The following is a 20,021-nucleotide window of genomic DNA, read 5'->3' as shown; positions in this document are numbered from 1 at the left end:
ATTTTCTTCCTGAGGTTTGGATGAAAGTGAATCTGGGGGTATATGGAGTCCAGCAGAGACTATCCATGGTCTTAAGTTCTTTGTGGGCAAAGTGACTCATGGGTGATTGTCACCCACACATCATCTTCAAAAGAACCTTCAGTTCTCAGAGAGATTTTTAAACTCAAGAATTAGCAAAGTGAAATATGGGCCAAGATAATCTCCCACAGGAAACTAAACAGATTCTTTTTGTAGGAAAAAAGTGAAAAGACAGCTCATATGTGAAGCAAATTCACCCAGGGAAGCAATTAAGAAACTCAACATACTATTCATAGGAACAAAGCCACAGGCCTGGATTCAAGACCTGAATTCTATTCAAGTTCATCTGAATAGAGAACCAGTTCGGACTGAAAATTTTCTGAGTTGCCTTCCAGCTCTGACAATCTATGATAATGTCATAAAATGCTTTCTAAGGAAACTGACAAGCGTTTGGAAGATTTAAGAAATGTCTGCTTTGGAGAAGAGCTGAGTAAAACCACCTCAGTGCCATTTACCTCCATCTTCCCCCAACATGCACGAAAAGCCAAACTACCCAACTCTTGGTTTCAGAAGTTTCTGTACCTGGCTTAATGTCCATATTACCCAGGTTTGAAGCCATAGTAATATGGAAAGCATTGCTTCTGCCTTCTGTGCATTGTCAGACTGTACACGTCCCCATTCTGACCACCTCTGGGGAATCAATGAGTGAAGGGAGATGCAGGGTTTATCTGTTTGGCAGATGAGATTCTGAACTGGAATTCATGGAGCCCCTGTTGGGTCTGTCACTCTTGCCTCCCCAGCATGTATTATAGCTTCCAGCAACAGCAGCTCCATTTTCCTTGGGAATCATCTATTTTCCATCCGTATGGTTTAAACAGGGGCGATCCTTCTTACCAGCCAGACCTTGAGCCATCCACATAGTTCACCCACTGACCTTTGAGAGTGGCTTAGGGATGAGCATGCAATCCAGGCCAGGTCAAAAAGAACCTACCCCTGGACTTAATGTTGTAACTATTGGGAAACAGGTGCTTACTTTCTGTTGGAGCTGCTCACATACCAACCTGAAGTAAAGATTTCCAATTTAGCTACCCCTTCAGGAAAATTTGTCTGAGAAAAGCCAACACAAAGGAAGGAAGATCCTGTACTCACAGGAATCAGATGATGGATAACAGTACAGGAGCACCTAGATTTCACCAAGCCTGAAGTTTAGCCCTTTATCTTTTCATGGTAATGGCAAATAATTTTTCTTCTTTTTTGACCAGTTCAAGCTGCATTTCTTTTCCTTGTAACCCCAAAAGTCTTGAATAATACATATTTTAGTAAGAAAAGGTCTTTATTCAATTTCTACTAACTAGGTATTGCGGGTATAAGCTGAAGCAATATATGTCACTGTCGTTTTCCTTGAGTAACTGACACTATTGGTAGTTTAGGTTTCTTCAGGTTGTGACATTTTATAATTCTTGGTGGAGAAGCAATTTAAGCCACTGCACAGATGCCCAACAGCATTCGCCATCTTCCCTTCCCTGCCCTGGGTTTATCCCGCCTAGGTCTTCAGTCTCCTCCCTGGGTCTCACGTCATGCCCCAGCCAATCCTCTGATTCAGAAAGGATAAGAATCTTTCCCAAGACAATGTAACTAATAAATTTCTCAAGCCAGACTTCAGAGATAGCCTTAAATCTCTTTCCCTTGCCCTGGTCCCTAAATTTGTCTTGAAACTTTCCATCTCTCCATTTCCATTCCACCGTCATAGGCCAAGCCACCATCATCTCTTGCCTGGACCACTGTGACAGCCTCCAAATGCATTCTTTCTTTCAGATTTGCTCCGCTTAAACTATCCCATTGAATGGTATAATTACGGCTCCCTTGTTAAATTCCTCATTGGCTTCCCAGCTATACTTAGAATATTCCAAACTCCCTAGTTTTGCCCTAAAGGCTGCAGATGATCTGACCTTGCTTCCTCTGCAGCCACCCATCCCATTACTCTCCCTACCACCACCGCTGCTCTTTAGACAACAAATCTTGGTTTTCTCCGGTATTTCAAACACACTAAGCCAGCTCCTGCCTCAGAGCCTTTGCGTGTGCTATAATGCTCCACTCCCCACCTGGCTGGTTTCTTCTTTTCCTTTGGGATTCAACTTGAATGTCATTTCCTCAATAAAGATGTGGCCATCACCACTGAGTTAGTCTTATTTCCATAACCCTAGTGATTTTATTGCACTGCCCTCATCACAATTTGATGTTATCTTGTGTATTTATTTACTTGTTTATAGTAGTCAGCCCTACTAGAATAGAAGCTCCATGAAATCTGAGACTTGGCCTGTTCTGTGCCCCAGGGTATTCCCAGCATCTATCAGGGTGCCAGGATTGTGGAAGATACATGCAGATAAGAAATATTTGTTGAATGGATGGATGAAAGCAGAGATGATAGGATTCTAATTTAGATCTGCTTAGATGTTAAGAGACTAAATATCACTTGTGGCAAGATTCCCAAACTTATAGCCAGTAATTCTATTCTTCATTGTGTTACATGAACACAATGTAATGTAATGGGTGAGAAACATCTCACCCATTTTGCTCTATAAAATGGGATTACTATGGTGCACTGTGAAGCTCAATTAGAAGACTGGTGGTCACAACTGAAACATCCAGAGAGGAAAAAAAACCCATAACATATGTCAGGTATTACAACTTATTGCATGCATATCCAGGAAGCCCCCAGACTGTTGCAATCTTCAACAAACTTTGGCTGAAATATAAACAAAATAGACTTTCTAATCTCTAGTTTTAATAAAAAAATTGAGGAAAGATGATGAATGTTAAGGCAATTGCAGTAGAAGATGTATTACCTTCCATTGTTCTCTGCTCAGATCTGTAGCTATTTCAGAAAGAGAGACTTGGTTGCAAGGTAAATTTCATTTGTTTGGGATAAAGAACAATGTGACATTTTTGACAATGTACTGTAAAATATGCCACATTTTTTAAACCAAGTGAGATATAATAAAAATGAAATATAAGATTTCAGAGAAAAGCTAAGATTAGAAAAGAGCTCATAGCTCTTTTTAGACTGCACATATTTAGGGGAAAAAAATCTCCATACCCTCATATGCAAATACAAATTAAATAACAACAAGGGTAATTAACTAACTATTTTGTGGCTTATTTAACATTTGTCTTGCACTAGACTATAAGCTTCATAAAAGCAGGGACTATGTCTGTCTATGACTCCAGTGCCTAGCAGAGAAAGCTTGTACTCTAATGAATGGAACAGTAATGTGTAATACAAGCCTCTTGGGTTCTTTACAGGAGGAAATAATGCTTCATAGAATCATTAAATTTCAAAATCATTGTGAAACTCAGTACAAGAACAATAGAGTTCACCCATGGACAAAAGATCCCTGCGGTGGGATGAGAAGGGGTTGAATGTCATCTCTCTGTTTAACCCAGCACTTAACAGTGGAGGTAGCTAAGTGCCAGACCCAGATAATTCCTAGAAAAATGTGGCCTGGGAACCCCAAGAGCAAAGGTGGAGATTATGGGAAGAAGCCAGGCCAGACTTTGCCTGTCAAGGCAGGACGAGTTGAGGAAATCCTGGTTCCGAACCTGCCCCTAAATCTGGGTCACCTTAAATAAGTCACTTGCCCTCCTTGAAACTTCAGTCTCTATAGCCTCAAAGAAGAGGAAGGTAAATCAGAGATTCAAAGCCCCCCTCAGAACATTAACAATTAGTGGTTTTACAATGTGCCAGAAACAGGAAAGCTCTGAAACCAAGCCAAACTCTGCTTTAACAGAGCCTCCTAGGCCCTTTCTGTAATGCCAGGACCCAGTAACCCCCTTCCCTGGATATGGCCAGCCCACAGCAGAGACACTGTCTAGGGGAAACAACTACTCACATCCCAGCCTTCTACCGCAGTGGTTAAAATACAGAGTCTAGAGTCAGACAACCTGGATTCAAACCCCACAACTGCCATTTACCAACTATGTGACCTTGAGCACAGCTCCAATTTCTTTATCTGCAAACTGGTGATAAATAGTGGTTATCTTCATCATGATGACATTATGAAGATTTCATGCCTAGCATATAATAAGTGTTCAATAAATGTTTGCTAGCACCATCATCACCATCAACACCGCCACTGGCTCATAGTTTCCTCCTCTTCCTGTCAAGTGCAGCCAACCCTGAAACTTCCTCTTATTTTATTCTCAGCTCCTTCAGAACTACGTAAGCCCGAGCACATCATGCCTCTGGTATAAATCAAAAGCACATGATCTCCCTTCACTGACTGGTCCCCATAAATCAGCATCACTCCCCAAACAGAGACAGATTCAGATTTCAAATGCATTTTCCAGTCTACCCTCTCTCTGGTGAAAGATGACTTCTCAAAGCAGAGTTCAGAGCAGAAAAGAAATTTTTAGAGATGACCCAGGTCAGCCCCCTCAGTTTACAGTTAGGAGCACTGAGGCCCAGAGAGGAAATGAGAGTTGCCCAATTAGAAACTGAGAATTGCAAAAATAAGTCTAGGACCCAGAAATCCTGATTCCCAGCCCTGCATAGTATTTACTCAGTGGCATAACAGGAGACAAAAAAGGGATGCAATCTGTCCCAGATATATGGGCAATAAGGACGTGCATTGTCTGTAGAGGATTTTGAATTTATTTATCATTTATTTATTTATTTATTTATTTATTTATTTATTTATTTTTGAGACAGAATCTTGCTCAGTCTTGCCCAGGCTGGAGTACAATGGCACAATCTCAGCTCACTGCAACCTCTGCCTCCCATGTTCAGGCAATTCTCCTGCCTCAGCCTCCCAAGTAGCTGGGATTGTAGATGTGAGCCACCACGCCTGGCTAATTTTTGTATTTTTAGTAGAGATGGGGTTTCACCATGTTGGCCAGTCTGGTCTCAAACTCCTGACTCAGGTGATCCACCCACCTTGGCCTCCCAAAGTGCTGGGATTATAGGCATGAGCCACCACGCCCAGCCAGTAATTTTTAAAATGATCAAAAAGCATCTGCTTTTTATTATTACCAGGTACCTGAAATCCTAAACAATGCCAGTGATAAAATATGCCTCCTTCCTCCCTCAAAAATCTTGGTTGGTCTAAGATCAAAATAATTGCTGAGGTTACTATGGAACTTTGATAATATATAAATAAGTTTGAAATGTTTAGGCTCAGCCCCACAGATTAATTTCAATAGAAAGTTTGTGACAGTTTGAAATTTGGGCCTGGTTCCTGCCTCCAGCCCCTGTTGCACTACATATTCCAGCATTTAAACAGTAGATTTGGAATAAACAAGGATAGCACAGTGATTGTAAAGCAGGGAAAACAGAAGTTGAGATCATTCAGTTCTGTCATTCTATGGAATCACTTAATGTTTCTATTTTGGTTTAAAATGTAAAACACTGAGACAGGTACAAAATGTAAAGTATAGCATCTTTGTTTGGTAAGTGAAAAATTTAGTGCAGATGTCAACTATTACTGAGTTTGAATAACACCTTTAAAAATAAAATGAATTCTAACCAGGCATGGTGGTAAGCAACCTGTAATCCCAACTTCTCAGGAGGCTGAGGCTGGAGGATCGCTTGATCTCAGAAGCTCAAGGCTGCAGTGAGCTGAGGTTACAGCACTGAACTCCAGCCTAGATGACAGAGTGAGATCTCCTGTCTCTAAAAAATAAGTAAATAAGTAAAATGAATGATTCTGATGTGTTGATTGTTTTAAAACCAAAGGTTGTTTCTGATCGTTATATAGTTATTTCTGAAAATAATTCTGTTGTCTAATTGAGGGAGGCAATGTTAAATGATCTTCTCCAAATGTCAAATACGCTAAGTACGCCACTGTTTTTGTTACACAGTAACATATAAAGGTTAGAAGAAGCTCTTCCTGCTCACTCCTGATATTTCCTTTTACTCGGAGCAGTCTTCCTTGTTATAAAATCTAAACCTTTCCCCAGCCTCTTTTGCCCCATCTCAACCCTCCCCACACCCCTGATCTCTGCACTCTTTGCAGACAGGAGCTTATAAATAAGGATTTGAGGACAGGTATACAAAGCTCTACAATTGTTTCTCTTCCTTACTGGGCCAGGTGACCTACAGAGAACTCACACCCATCGTCTTGGCAGTGAATTGTACAGAAGTAGGTTTTCCCAAGAAAGGAGCTTGTGCCGGCCAGGATGGAGTAGCAGGGCTTTGTTATTCTGTCCATTCAGGCTACATCCTCCAGTGTTAGCTTTCCAGTAATAAAAGTGGCATTTTGATCTCACTTCTGATTTATTCCTTTGTCTTATTTCTTAATGCAGATTTCTGACACAGAACTCCAGCCAAAGAGTTACGATTTATTAGACCCTCATACCCTAACAATCAGGATGATGATAATGATGCTAACAATAATAACTTTGTTCAAAGCCATCAATGTTTTGAATATTTACTGTGTCAGGCACTGTGATGAATTTAAATGCATGATCTTACTGAACCTCCCTGACACATCTTTGAGGCAGGTTCCATTCTTGTCTCTATGTTACAGATGAGAAAATTGAGGTTTAAAGACTAATAAACTTGCCCACCATCACGCAGCTAGCAAATGGCGGCAGAGGACTTGAACTGCCTTGATCACTATACCCAAACACTTCCCCACTATACCATTTTGCTTAATGGTGGGAGAAAACTTCTTTATGGACCCTACTGGTTAAACTTAGAACTAATGTTCTCGGGATTCCTTGGGCCTCCAGCTATTGAGATTAGGAAAAGGGCTCATGTTCCCTTGCTTCTGTGTTCTGTTGATTTGCTCTCCCTCACCTTACCCCAAGTGACAAGTCCAGGAGATTTAATTTGGAGATGGGCTCCGTGCTATAAACACGGAGCCCAGCAGTCTGGTCGAGCCCAGCTCTGTGGCCGCACCTTTGCTGGTCATCTTGTCTAAAAGTCTTGCCTTCCAACTTGACTTGGCACTTCCCCACACTAGGACTGCCAGCTACAGTATCTTCAGCCTGAAAGGGGCCAGGGCAGCACATACTGCTACAAGGTGACAAACTCAGCTCACGCCACACCTTCTTGGCAGAACCTGCCACCACTTTCTGGCGCAATTTCAGGAGCACTGGAATATGCCAATCTGCTTCTACCCAAAAAGTACCTTTCCTTCCCCCCATTCAACTGGCTTATCTTGAGGCCTGAATTTCCACCATTATAACTGTAACCCTTTGATGTAAGACATTATCCCACATTAAAAAGCAAGATGTTCAATGAAAAGTCACAGTCTAAGCCTCAGTTTCTTCCCGTACACTGGGAATATACACAATACCCACTTCAGAGGGTCGACGTGAGAACTAAAAGAGATCATACATGTTACAAACTTTATGTTTTGTTCCTGGCGCAACATACATACACGATAGATATTAGCAGTTACCACATCACCATCACTAAATTTGGATGTGTTCGTTTATATGATTTCCTTTTTCAAGTGTTTAGGTATGGAATGTAGAACTAATCCCAAGACACAGTCAATCCACCCGGGAGTTGGGAAATTTGAATTCTGACTCTGATTTGGCCATTAATTCTCTACATTCTAGGAATGCCACAGATATTCTTTGAGCCTGTTTAATTGTCTTCATTCTCCTCATCGTTACATAAAAAACTTTTTATTTCTACAACCTATTTTGGTCCACAGATCTGTTTGATATTCCCTATCTTATTTAGGCTTCCCAGTAAACCTAGATCGGGGGCAGACATGGTATTTGAGGCTCCAAGAATGTAAGAGACTTTCCCAAAGATCACAGAGCTAGCTAAGGGCAGAACCAGCACAACTTCCAGAAGGCATCACCCAGCCTCCAGCCCAAGAGTAGTTTGCCAGCATGAAAGTTAGAGAATTTCAGAGCTGGGAGAGCTTTCTAGGCAGTCTCATTCAGTGATGGTGACTACCTAGCCCATAAGAGCCTATTCTCCATTCCAAATCTATGGCAGGTATCACTAATTGAACATGAAAATAATTCCATCAATATTTCTCAGCGCAGTGATCCAAGAATTTACCACTGAATCAAAGCTGCACATGAGACAAACTCATCATTCTTTTCCCATCCAGACCAGAGGTTGGCAATCTACAGTCCAGACATATATTGCCAGCCTATGAGTTTCTATCATCTCTTAGTTTGTGGTTCTCAAGCTTGAATATGCCTACAAATCACATCTGCATCTTGTTAAAATGCAGATTCACATTCGGTAGGTCCAGGTTGTAGCCCAAGATGTTGCATTTCTACCAAGCTCCCAGGTGCCGCAGCTGCCGTAGGTTCTAAGACCACATATTGGGTGGCAGATTCCTAGGGGATGTGGTGGAGATGCTCCACCTCTCTGTGTACACAAGCCTCAAACTGATACTCTTTAGGAATGTAGATCCTGTCCCAAAGCTGTCCTTCGAGCACACATATGTTGGAAAGAAGAACAGGAGAGGGCATGCAGTATGATAGTCTTCTCCCTTTCCTGTACCCCTCCACACATACCTGCATCCACGCACGCACTCATGCACACATTCAGAGACTCTTTTCAGGCTTTTAGGGGTACTTGTATGGTTTGGCAGATAGCACACTAACCTGGGAATTAAGAAACCTGACTTCTAGCCTTGCCTCTTCAACTTTCTGGGTGATCTTGGCCAAGACACTCCAGTTTGTCTACTTCCTCCTAAAAGGATCCTACCCTGAAGCGAGCATAGTCTAAAAGCTTCTCACAAAAGCCAGCTTGCCACCTTGCCCCAAGATCCACTTTCTTCCTTGGAAGGTTAGGGGAATACAAATCTAGAAGGCATAGAGGTATGGCTTGGGTACTTAGCCAATTTCCCACCAGGCTTGTGATGGGAAGTGACGGATGAGCAGTAAGACTCAAAGTGTCTGTGCTTAAAGGACCACAGCACCCAGCCAGTCCAACCTCTTCAGTGATTATCATGTTCCTCCTTGTTTATTCATCTTGTTTAAAACAAAGGACCCCAAACACCTTTGCCCTAGAGCCTCAAGCAAGGTTTAGCAATTAAAATATACTTAGAAACTCCAACAAACCTTACAAACCATAGCAGCGTTTTAATGACCCTGAAGTAAATCCTGATTTGGAAAAAAAAAAAAAAAAAATAAGGCTTATTTTCCCTGTCAACTTAAAAGTATCTTCACCCCAGTGGCACTGTCCTTACTGTGAGGGGAGATGCAATGATGCTGATTCCATGGGCTGGAACGGCCAGAGCCAGCTGGAAGTCAGGAGATCCGGGCTCCAGTCCAGCTCTGGCAGCATCAGACAAGTCTGATTCTCAGTTTTTTCATCCATCAAATGGAGATAATAATAGCAAACATGTATTGAGTATGTAATATATGGCAGGGAGCTCTGGCAGCATCAGACAAGTCTGATTCTCAGTTTTTTCATCCATCAAATGGAGATAATAATAGCAAACATGTATTGAGTATGTAATATATGGCAGGCACTATTGTTTTTATTGCTATTTAATCTTCACAAATGCCCTAATCTATTTGTACCATGTTACCTAATTTACAGACGAGAAAACCACAACTTGGGGAGGTTTAACACCATGGCAAAGCCCCATAACAAATTGGCCATCTTTTTTTTTTTTTTTTTTTGAGATGGGGGTCTCACTATGCTTATGCTATCCAGGCTGGTCTCAAACTCCTAGGTTCAAGCAATCCTCCCACGTCAGCCTCCTGAGTAGCTGGGATTGCAGGCATGTGCCACCATGCCTGGCTGTCAAGTTGGTCTTCTCAACTCCAAACTTTTGCTCAAAACCCCTGCATTAAACCACCTTTTCTTACTCTGTAGCATTCACAGAATTTCTGTTATGATTCAAATAATAAGGTAGATGTGAAAATCACTTCATATTCCTAAGTGCTGTATACATATTGTTGTGATTGTTATGGTAAAGCAATGAATGCCAAGCAGAGAAATCTCATGCACAACAGTAGGGGGGTTAAACAAGGAGGAATTGGGGTTCTTCTCAGGGAGCCTTAGACATAAACATCTCTCGATTCCACTTCTCTGTAATCTCATGGCCCTAACTAATCCCTCACTCCCACCTCCCTGCCCCAACACTCCACTACCACGTACACACATATACACAGCCTCCATTACCTGCTGCTTACCTTCTGCCCTGGATATCCCCAGCTAAAGTCCACAGCAATCTCTGGCTCACACAGAACCATGTAGGTCACACTGAAGTTTTCTCCTAGTTGGACTGATGTTGCTGAAGCTTGGATGGTGGGTTTGGGGGAGGAAGATAGGTCTGTCATGGATTAGAGGGTAGAGAAGTTAGAGACAAACATGTTGACTTGATTGTTAGAATTGTTGAATTGATGGTAGGTAGAGGGATGGAGAGACGGATGAATAGTAATACCCATCTCTTTTTATAGAGACCCTACCGAACAGGATATACTTCCACATGTCTAATGAACCCCATCACTTTAGAAATTCCCTGGGGTCACTCAGAGCTGACCTCACTTCACAATTTTACTTTTGGTTTTCATCCTTCTTCTCATAGGTGGGTAATAAGAGGTGAAAGGGAGGAAAAGTTGAAGTTTCCTTCTTTGCAAAGCGAGCTGCCTTTTAATCCAATTCTCCTGTCTCCCATTCTCTCATTACAGTTATGGATTTGGGCAGCTTCTTGCCGTGGTTACACAATCTTCTGATTAAATTCTGCCAGCCAGCCAGCTCCAGTTTCAGAAAGTGAATGAATAAACAAACTGCTGCCTTAAACCAAAGGAGAAGACACACCCTTGGGCACAAGGAGAGTTCCCTGAAGGCCAAGTCAATTGAAACCATATTAAAAGGAGTATAGAGGCCTAAATATAGGAGGGGAAAGGGATGGCCTTATTCTAGTTGAACTGCATTCAAGAAACAAAAACTGATAGAAGTAAAATGTGGCTAGAACTTGGAAGCAGAGCAGATGATTAGGTGTAAGACAATGGATAAGCCCCTTTGCTTCTGTAAGACTCATTTCTTTAGCTGCCACATGGCAGAATCATATTCGCTAGCAATTGTAAAGCACTGACTGTGTGCCAGGTACTATGCCAAGCACTGTAACAGTTAATATGTAACACGTAGATTATTTGAAAGAACTGAAGTTGTTTAGCCCAAGGAAAAGCAGACTGGGAAGGAAAAGTAAGATGAATTTAAGTACATACTATAATGTGAAAGAAATACTAAGTTTATTTTGTGTTCCTTTAGGCTTTAGAGTTGAAAGAGCATGGGCTGGGCGCGGTGGCTCACGCCTGTAATCCCAGCACTTTGGGAGGCCGAGGCGGGCGGATCACGAGGTCAGGAGATCGAGACCATCCTGGCTAACATGGTGAAACCCCGTCTCTACTAAAAATACAAAAAACTTAGCCGGGCGTGGTGGCGGGCGCCTGTAGTCCCAGCTACTCGGGAGGCTGAGGCAGGAGAATGGCGTGAACCCGGGAGGCGGAGCTTGCAGTGAGCGGAGATCGCGCCACTGCACTCCAGGCTGGGTGACAGAGCGAGACTCCGTCTCAAAAAAAAAAAAAAAAAAAAAAAGAAAGAGCATGAAATTACATCAGACCTCAGGGTGAGTACTGGATCTGCCAGTGCCTCACTTTTTGACATTAGAACAGTTATTAACCCTCCTTGGCCTCAGTTTTCTGGCCTGCAAAATAGGGATAATGCCACCTACTTCATACATTACAGGGAGGGCTCAATTAATGTAGGTAAATGGTATTAAGTACATAACACACACTAAGAGCTCAATAAATGTTTATTTCTTCTTTATCCACAGAGAATTAGAAATAATGGACAATTGCTCCATACCACGACCTCGACCAAAGGGAGACCTGGATAGCTCAAGGATTTTGTAGCATTTACTTGAATGCAACCCTCACCCTGGCTATAATTATTGTATATTCACATGCATCTATGCCAAGTTAAATTTGGGACCCACTCCAAACTTAATAATTAGGATTCTCAAACACAGGAGGGTGGGGAAAAATCCACTCATTCTATCAAAATAAACGATAGAGCTTTCTTTCCCTTATAATCCTATTAGCTTTTGTAATAGAAGTAGACTGCTTTATAACTGGTAAATTCCCTCAGGGGAAGGATTGCATTCATCTTTTTTACCGCAGGAATACCAGCACCAAGCACAGTGCATACATTGTGAGTGCTCTATAGATTGGTCCCTGATTAATTATGCCACTTCTCTGTCACTTTACTTTTTACTTGGGTATCCTTTGCCCCCATTCCTCCACCTTTACTCCTAAGAACATAAACTCCAGAGCAGAGGATGACATACTCATCTAATTTCCTTTATTTCAGACATGTTAATATTACCAAATTTATATTTGCAGCCCAGACCTCACCCATGAGCTCTAGATTTACATATCCAACTTTTTGCTTAGTCTAGGTGTTTAATCCAAAATAAATAAATACTTCAAAGGACCCTGAATATGCCCCCAAAGAAATCTTAACTCTACCTTCAAACAAATGAATAAATAAAAGCCAGCCCATCCCCCATTTTCCTCATCTTAAATAATGGTACCATCATCTAATTGTTTAGATTAAAAAATCTAAAATTCATTCTTGATTCCTCATTATCAATCTACATTTAATCCATCAGCCAGTCTTGTCAGTTCTGTCAAAATAGATCCTTCCCTCAGTAACCACAGGGGATTGGTTCTAAGACCTCCCTCAGATATAAAATCCAATCCACAGATGCTCAAGGCCTTGATATAAAATGGCAGAGAGGTCAGGTGAGGTGGCTCAAGCCTGTAACCCTAGCACTTTGGGAGGTTGAGGTGGGCAGGTGACTTGAGCTCAGGAGTTTGGGACCAGCCTGGGCAACATGACAAAACCAAGCCAAGCATTATTGTGCACTCCTCTAGTCCCAGCTACTCGAGAGGCTGAAGTAGGAGGATCACTTGACCCTGGAAGGCCAAGGCTGTAGTGAGCTGTGATTATGCCACTGCACTCCAGCCTGGGTGACACAGCAAGACACTGTTTCAAAAAAATAAAAATAAAAATGGCAGACAAAAGGCAGGACTAACTTGAAGCTCCCACTCAGACAGACAGAACAGTGTGTGTAGACTCACATTGTAAACTTTTGCTCCAAGAACTACTGTGGGAACATACCAGGAAAGCTGAGAGAATCCACAGACCCTCTGAAGGAAGGGGTGCGCCACTGCAAGCTCGGTGAGACAGCCAAAAAACTGTGAGTGACCAGAGTGTGAGAGGAGGAATGTCTGCCCTCGAACACACATCCTCAATGGGGAACCTGAAGGTCCAGATGACAGGAGAAGCATTTGACCTTATGTGGAGGTGAGATGAATTTAGAGAACTGAGCAAAATATAGGCGTAGAGGAAGCAGCAGGAAAAGCCCTGTGGGCGCTCTCAGTCCCCAGAAAAGCCATTCCTGACTGTCTCTCACAGTTCCTTGGGGAGGGCTGCCAGTGGAATTGGGGAAAGACCACAGGGAGAAGAAAACTTCCAGCTGAACTTTGTAACAATTTTGACCATATGCAAAGATTCCCCGGACAGAATCCAGGGCAGGAGGCAAACCAGGAGTGCAGATACCGGCACAGAAGCTACCACAGGCAGGAAGGCGTAAAATCTGAAAGCCCTGCTTGCTTTCTCAGCAGGGAGGCTTGTAGCTTGAGGGCAAGTTCTCAGCCCTGCTCACTGACTGCCTGGAAATAAACTCAGTGCTGTTGTTGGGGGTGGAACTCAGTGCTGTTGAGGCAGGGGCGGGGAGGGGCGGGTGGGGGGCGGGGGGGTTGTGGCACAGTGCGAGTGAGACTAGCCTTTTAGGCTGCATGGGAGCTGGGTGAGACCTGTCACTGCCGGCTTTCCCCTACTTCGCTGGTGACCTGTGTGATGCAGCCATAATCCCCCTGGGAATGTAACTCCATCAGCCTGAGAACTACCTCCCGATCCACAACAGCAGCCACAGCAAGTGCCGCCCAAGGAAAGTCTGAGCTCAGACATGCCTAACCCTGCTTCTACCTGATGGTCTTTCTCTACCAGCCCCAAGTAGCCAAAGACAAAGGACACAATCTCTTGTGAGCTCTATGGTCCCACCTACCACCTAAGAAACCGAAGTACTTATTCAGGCAAAAGCATCAGGTAACCTACAAAGGAAAATCTATCAAATCAACAGCAGATTTCTCAGCAGAAACTCTACAAGCTAGAAGGGATTGGTGTCTTATATTTTGCCTCTTTAAACAAAATGATTATCAGCCAAGAATTTTGTATCCAGCAAAATTAAGCTTCATAAATAAAGGAAAGATACAGTCCTTTTCAGACAAACAAATGCTGAGAGAATTCACCAACTACCACACCAGTACTACAGGCACTGCTAAAAGGAACTCTAAATCTTGAAACAAATCCTTGAAATACACCAAAATAAAACCTCCTTAAAGCACAAATCTTACAGGACCTGTAGAACAATAACAAAATGAAAAAAAAAAGACCCAAGTTATTCAGGCAACAACTAACATGATAAACAGAATAGTACCTCATATCTCAATACTAACGATGAGGGTAAATGGCCTAAACGCTCCACTTAAAAGATACAGAATGGAAGAATGGATAAGAATTCACCTACCAAGTATCTGCTGTCTTCAAGAAACTCACCTGACACATAAGGACTCACATAAACTTAAGGTAAAGGGGTAGAAAAAGATATTCCATGTAAATGAACACCAAAAGCAAGCAGGAGTAGCTATCGTTAGACAAAACAGACTTTAAAGCAACAACAGTTAAAAAAGACAAACAGGGACATTATATAATGACACAAGGACTAGTCCAACAGGAAAATATAACAATCCTAAATATATATGTACCTAACACTGGTGCTCACAAGTTTATAAAACAATTACTACTAGACCTAAGAAATGAGATAAATGGCAACACAACAGTGGGGGACTTCAATACTCCACTGACAGCACTAGACAGAGAATCAAGACAGAAACTCAACAAAGAAACAATGGACTTAAACTATACCCTAGAACAAACAGACTTACCAGATATTTACAGAACATTCTACCCAACAACTGCAGAACATAGAATCTATTCATTAGCACTTAGAACATTCTCCAAGGTAGACCATATGATAGGCCACAAAACAAGTCTCAATAAATTTAAGAAAATCAAAATTATATCAAGTACTCTCTGAGACCACAGTGGAATAAAATTGGAAATCAACTCCAAAAGGAACCCTCAAAACCATGTAAATACAAAGAAATTAAATATCTTTCTCCTGAATGATCATTGGGTCAATAAAATCAAGGTGGAAATTTAACAATTATTTGAACTGAACAATAATAGTGATAAAACCTATCAAAACCTCTGAGATACAGCAAAAGCAGTGCTAAGAGGAAAGTTCATAGCATTGAATGCCTACATAAAAATTTTTGAAAAAGTACAAATGAACAATCTAAGGTCACACCTCAAGAAACTAGAGAAATAAGAACAAAGCAAACCCAAACCCAGAAGAAAAGAAATAACAAAGAACAGAGCAGGACTAAATGAAATTGAAACAAAATACGAAAGATAAATGAAACAAAAAGCTGGTTCTTTGAAAAGATAAAATTGATAGACTATTAGTGAAATTAACCAAGAAAAGAAGAGAGAAGATCCAAATAAGCTCAAATTAGAAATGAAACAAGAGATATTACAACTGATAGCAAAGAAATACAAAAGATCATTCAAGACTACTATGAATACCTTTATGCACACAAACTAGAAAACCTAGAGGAGATGAATAAATTTCTGGAGATATACAACCCTCCTAGACTAAACCAGGAAGAAAAAGAAACTCTGAACAGACCAATAACAAGCAGCAAAATTGAATGGTAATAAAAATAATTACCAAGAAAAAAAAGTCCAAGACCAGATGTCTTCACAGGTGAATTCTATCAGACATTCATAGAAGAATCTGTACCAATCCTATTGACACTATTTCCAAAGGTAGAGAAAGAGAATCCTCCCTAAATCATTCTGTGAAGGCAGTATCACCCTAATAGCAAAACCAGAAATGGGCATAACAAGAAAGAAAACTACACATCAATATCCGTGATGAACATAGATGTAAAAATCCTCAACAAAAATACTAGCTTACTGAACCCAACAGTATATCAAAAAGATAATCCACCATGATCAAGTGGGTTTCATACCAAGAATGAAGGGATGGTTTAACATAAGCAAATTAATAAATGTCATACACTACATAAACAGAATTAAAAATAAAAATCACATGATCATCTCAATAGATGCAGGAAAAGCATTTCACAAAATCCAGCATCCTTTATGATTAAAACTCAGCAAAATTGGCATACAAGGGACATACCATAAATAATAAAAGCCATTTATGACAATCCCACAGGCAACATTATACTGAATGGGGAACAGTTGAAAGCATTCTCCCTGAGAATGGGAACAAGATAAAGATGCCCACTTTTACCACTTCTATTCAACATAGTACTGGAAGTCCTAACCAGAGCAATCAGACACGAGAAAGAAATAAAGGGCATTCAAATTGGTAAAGAGGAAGTCAACCTGTCACTGTTTGCCAATGCTATGATCATATACCTAGAAAATCCTAAAGACTCATCCAAGAAGCTTCTGTTAATAGATCTGATAAATGAATTCAGTAAAGTTTCTGGATACAAAATTAATGTACACAAATCAGTAGCACTGCTATCCACCAACAGAGACCAAGCTGAGAATCTAATCAAGAACTCAACCCCTTTCACAATAGCTGCAAAAAATAAAATAAAATAAAACACTTAGGAATATACCTAACCAAGGAGGTAAAAGTCCTCTACAAAGAAAACTATAAAACACTGTTGAAAGAAATCATCGATGACACAAACAAATGGAAAGACATCCTATGCTCATGGATGGGTAGAATCAATATTGTGAAAATGACCATATTGCCAAAAACAATGTACAAATTCAATGCAATTATCATCAAAATACCACCATCATTCTTCACAGAACTAGAAAAAACAATCCTACAATTCATATGGAACAAAAGCAGAGCCCACATAGCCAAAGCAAGACTAAACAAAAAGAACAAATCTGGACCCATCACACTACCTGACTTCAAACTATACTATAAGGCTATAGTCACCAAAACAGCATGACACTGGTATAAAAAATAGGCACACAGACCCATGGAACAGAATAGAGAACCCAGAAATAAACTCAAATACTTACAGCTAACTGATCTTTGACAAAGCAAACAAAAACATAAGTTGGGGAAAGGAAAACCTATTTACCAAATGGTGCTGGGACAATTGGCTAGCCACATGTAGAAGAATGAAACTGGATCCTCATCTCTCACCTTATATAAAAAAAAAGTCAACTCAAGATGGATCAAAGACTAAAATCTAAGACCTGAAACCATAAAAATCCTAGAAGATAACATTGGAAAAACCCTTCTAGATATCAGCTTACGCAAAGACTTCTTGACCCAGAACCCAAAAGCAAATGCAACAAAAAAAAAGATAAATAGGTGGGATTTAATTAAACTAAAGAGCTTTTGCACAGCAAAAGAACAGTCAGCAGAGTAAACAGACACCCCACAGAGTGGGAGTAAACCTTCGCAAACTATGCATCTGAGAAAGGACTATTATCTAGAACCTACAAAGAACTCAAACAAAACAGCAAGAAAAAACAAATAATCCCATCAAAAAGTGGGCTAAGGACCTGAATAAACAGTTTGCAAAAGAAGATATACAAATGACCAACACACATATGAAAAAATGTTCAGCATTGCTAATGATCAGGGAACTGCAAATCAAACCACAATGTGATACCACCTTACTCCTGCAAGAATGGCCATAATCAAAAAATCAAAAAATAATAGATGTGGGCGTGGATGTGGTGAAAAGGGAACACTTTTACACTGTTGATGGGAATGTAAAGTGATACAACCACTATAGAAAACAGTGTGGAGATTTCTTGAAGAACTAAAAGTAGATATACCATTTGTTCCAGCAATCCCACTACTGAGTATCTAACCAAAGGCAAAGAAGTCATTGCACGAAAAAGATACTTGCATACGCATGTTTATAGTTGCATAATTTGTAATTCCAAAACTATGGAACCAGCTCATATGTCTATCAATCAACAAGTGGATAAGGAAAATGTGATATATGTATACACACACACACACATACATACATATACACACACACACACACATACATATACATACACACACACACCATGGAATACTACTCAGCCATAAAAAGGAACAAAATAATGGCATTTGCAGCAACATAGATGGAGTTGGAAACCATTATTCTAAGTGAAGTAACTCAAGAATGGAAAACCAAACATATGTTCTCACTCATAAGTGGGAGCTAAGCTATGAGGATGCAAAGGCATAAGAATGATACAATGAATGGATTTTGGGGATGTGGAGGAAAGGGTGTGTGGAGAGTGAGGGATAAAAGACTACACATTGGGTACAGTACACACTGCTTAGGTGATAGATGCATCAAAATCTTGGAAATTACCACTGAAGAACTTAGCCACGTAACCAAACACCACCTGTTCCCCAAAAACCTATTAAAATAATAAAAATAAAATAGTATTTGCATATAACCTAAGCACATCCTCCCAGATACTTTAAATTACCTCTAGACTACTTCTAATACTTAGTACAATGTAGATGCCATGTAAATAAGTTGTTATACTATGTTTAGAGAATAATGACCAAAAAATAATAACAAGTTTTTCAGTAGAGACACAATTTTTTTCTGAATATTTTCAATGTGTGATTGGTTGAATCTACGGATGCAGAATCCATGGATACAGGGGGCCAACTGTATATTCCAAACCTAGCTATTTCTCAGCAGCTTCCCCATAACATCTTAGAATATGCTACTATCATCTCACTCCTTAACTACCACAACAGTCATTAAGGGATGTCCCTGCTCCCTCCCAGTCTCCCCTGCAGTCCACACATCATATATAGCCAAACAATCTTCATAAAATATGTCATATCATTCCCCAGTTTGAAACCTTCTCGTTTGTCAACATTCAGCATTTATGGAGCTGCCTTATGTGCTAGGCACTGTTCTAGCTGTTAGAAATATAGCAGTGAAGAAACCAAACAAAAATGCCTGACCTTGGGGAGTATAAGTCCTACTTAGGGATGCTGAAGATAAACAAAGTGGCTAGTGCCGGGGGTGCAATTTTTATATGGGCAGTCAGGAACAGTCTCAAGCAGAAGGTTGTGTTTGAGCAATGAATTGAGCAAGTAAGGGAATGAGCCATGTGAATATCTGGGGAAAGCTCTTTAGACTGAGGAAACAGCCAGGACAAGGGCCTGGAAGCAGAAGCATGCCTGGCACGTTCAAGAAACAGCAAGGAAACACCAGGTAAGACATTGTGAGGGCTTGGCCTTTGCTCTGAGTGAGATGAGAAGACTTTGGACTGTACTGATTAAAAACATAGATTAAAAGCCAGCATGATCTGACTTACATTTGTAAAGGAACACTCTGGTTGCCATGCTGATAATAGAGTGAAGGAAGTTAAAGCAGGAAGATAAGGTGAGAGGTTAGTACAATAATCCAAACAAGAGATGATGGGGTTTGAACTAAGGAATAACTTCGTGGCAAGTGATGGGTAATCAGACCCCAGACATAATTTGAAGACAGAACCCACAGAGTTTGTAGACAGAGTGGATGTCTGGGAACTGAGGCATCAAGAATGACTGCAGGTATTTTGGCTCAAAAAAACTAAATAGATGGACTCATCCTTCCCAAAGACAGGGGAGACTGTTGGTGAGGTAGATTTGTAGGGACAGAAGGAGGTTCAGTTTTGCATGTAAAGTTTGAGTTTCCTTTTAGACATGAAGTAAAAGCATTGAGTAGGCAGTTGTATACACAGGTCTAGAATGCAGAAGTTGCTCTATGGGTATAAATCTGGGAATTATCAGCATATAGATGGTATTTAAAGTCAGGGGACTGGATGAGATCACCTGGGGTGTGATCTTTGGTAGAAA

General features: G+C 40.8%; 1 long non-coding RNA gene across 1 annotated transcript in view; it reads right to left on the bottom strand.

Annotated features, from left to right (window-relative positions):
• LOC129533395 (uncharacterized) overlaps positions 1-20,021 on the bottom strand; it is a 191,208-nt gene that overhangs the window by 152,776 nt on the left and 18,411 nt on the right. Inside the window, exon 2 of the long non-coding RNA XR_008679607.2 lies at positions 10,141-10,280. This is a non-coding gene — a long non-coding RNA (uncharacterized lncRNA). The remainder of the gene's footprint in view (positions 1-10,140; positions 10,281-20,021) is intronic.

This window comes from Gorilla gorilla, chromosome 4 (genome assembly GCF_029281585.2).
Source record: "Gorilla gorilla gorilla isolate KB3781 chromosome 4, NHGRI_mGorGor1-v2.1_pri, whole genome shotgun sequence".
NCBI classification, from domain to species: Eukaryota; Metazoa; Chordata; class Mammalia; order Primates; family Hominidae; genus Gorilla; species Gorilla gorilla.
Note: the sequence above shows the minus strand (reverse complement) of the source record. Positions and strands in the feature narration are given on the sequence as shown.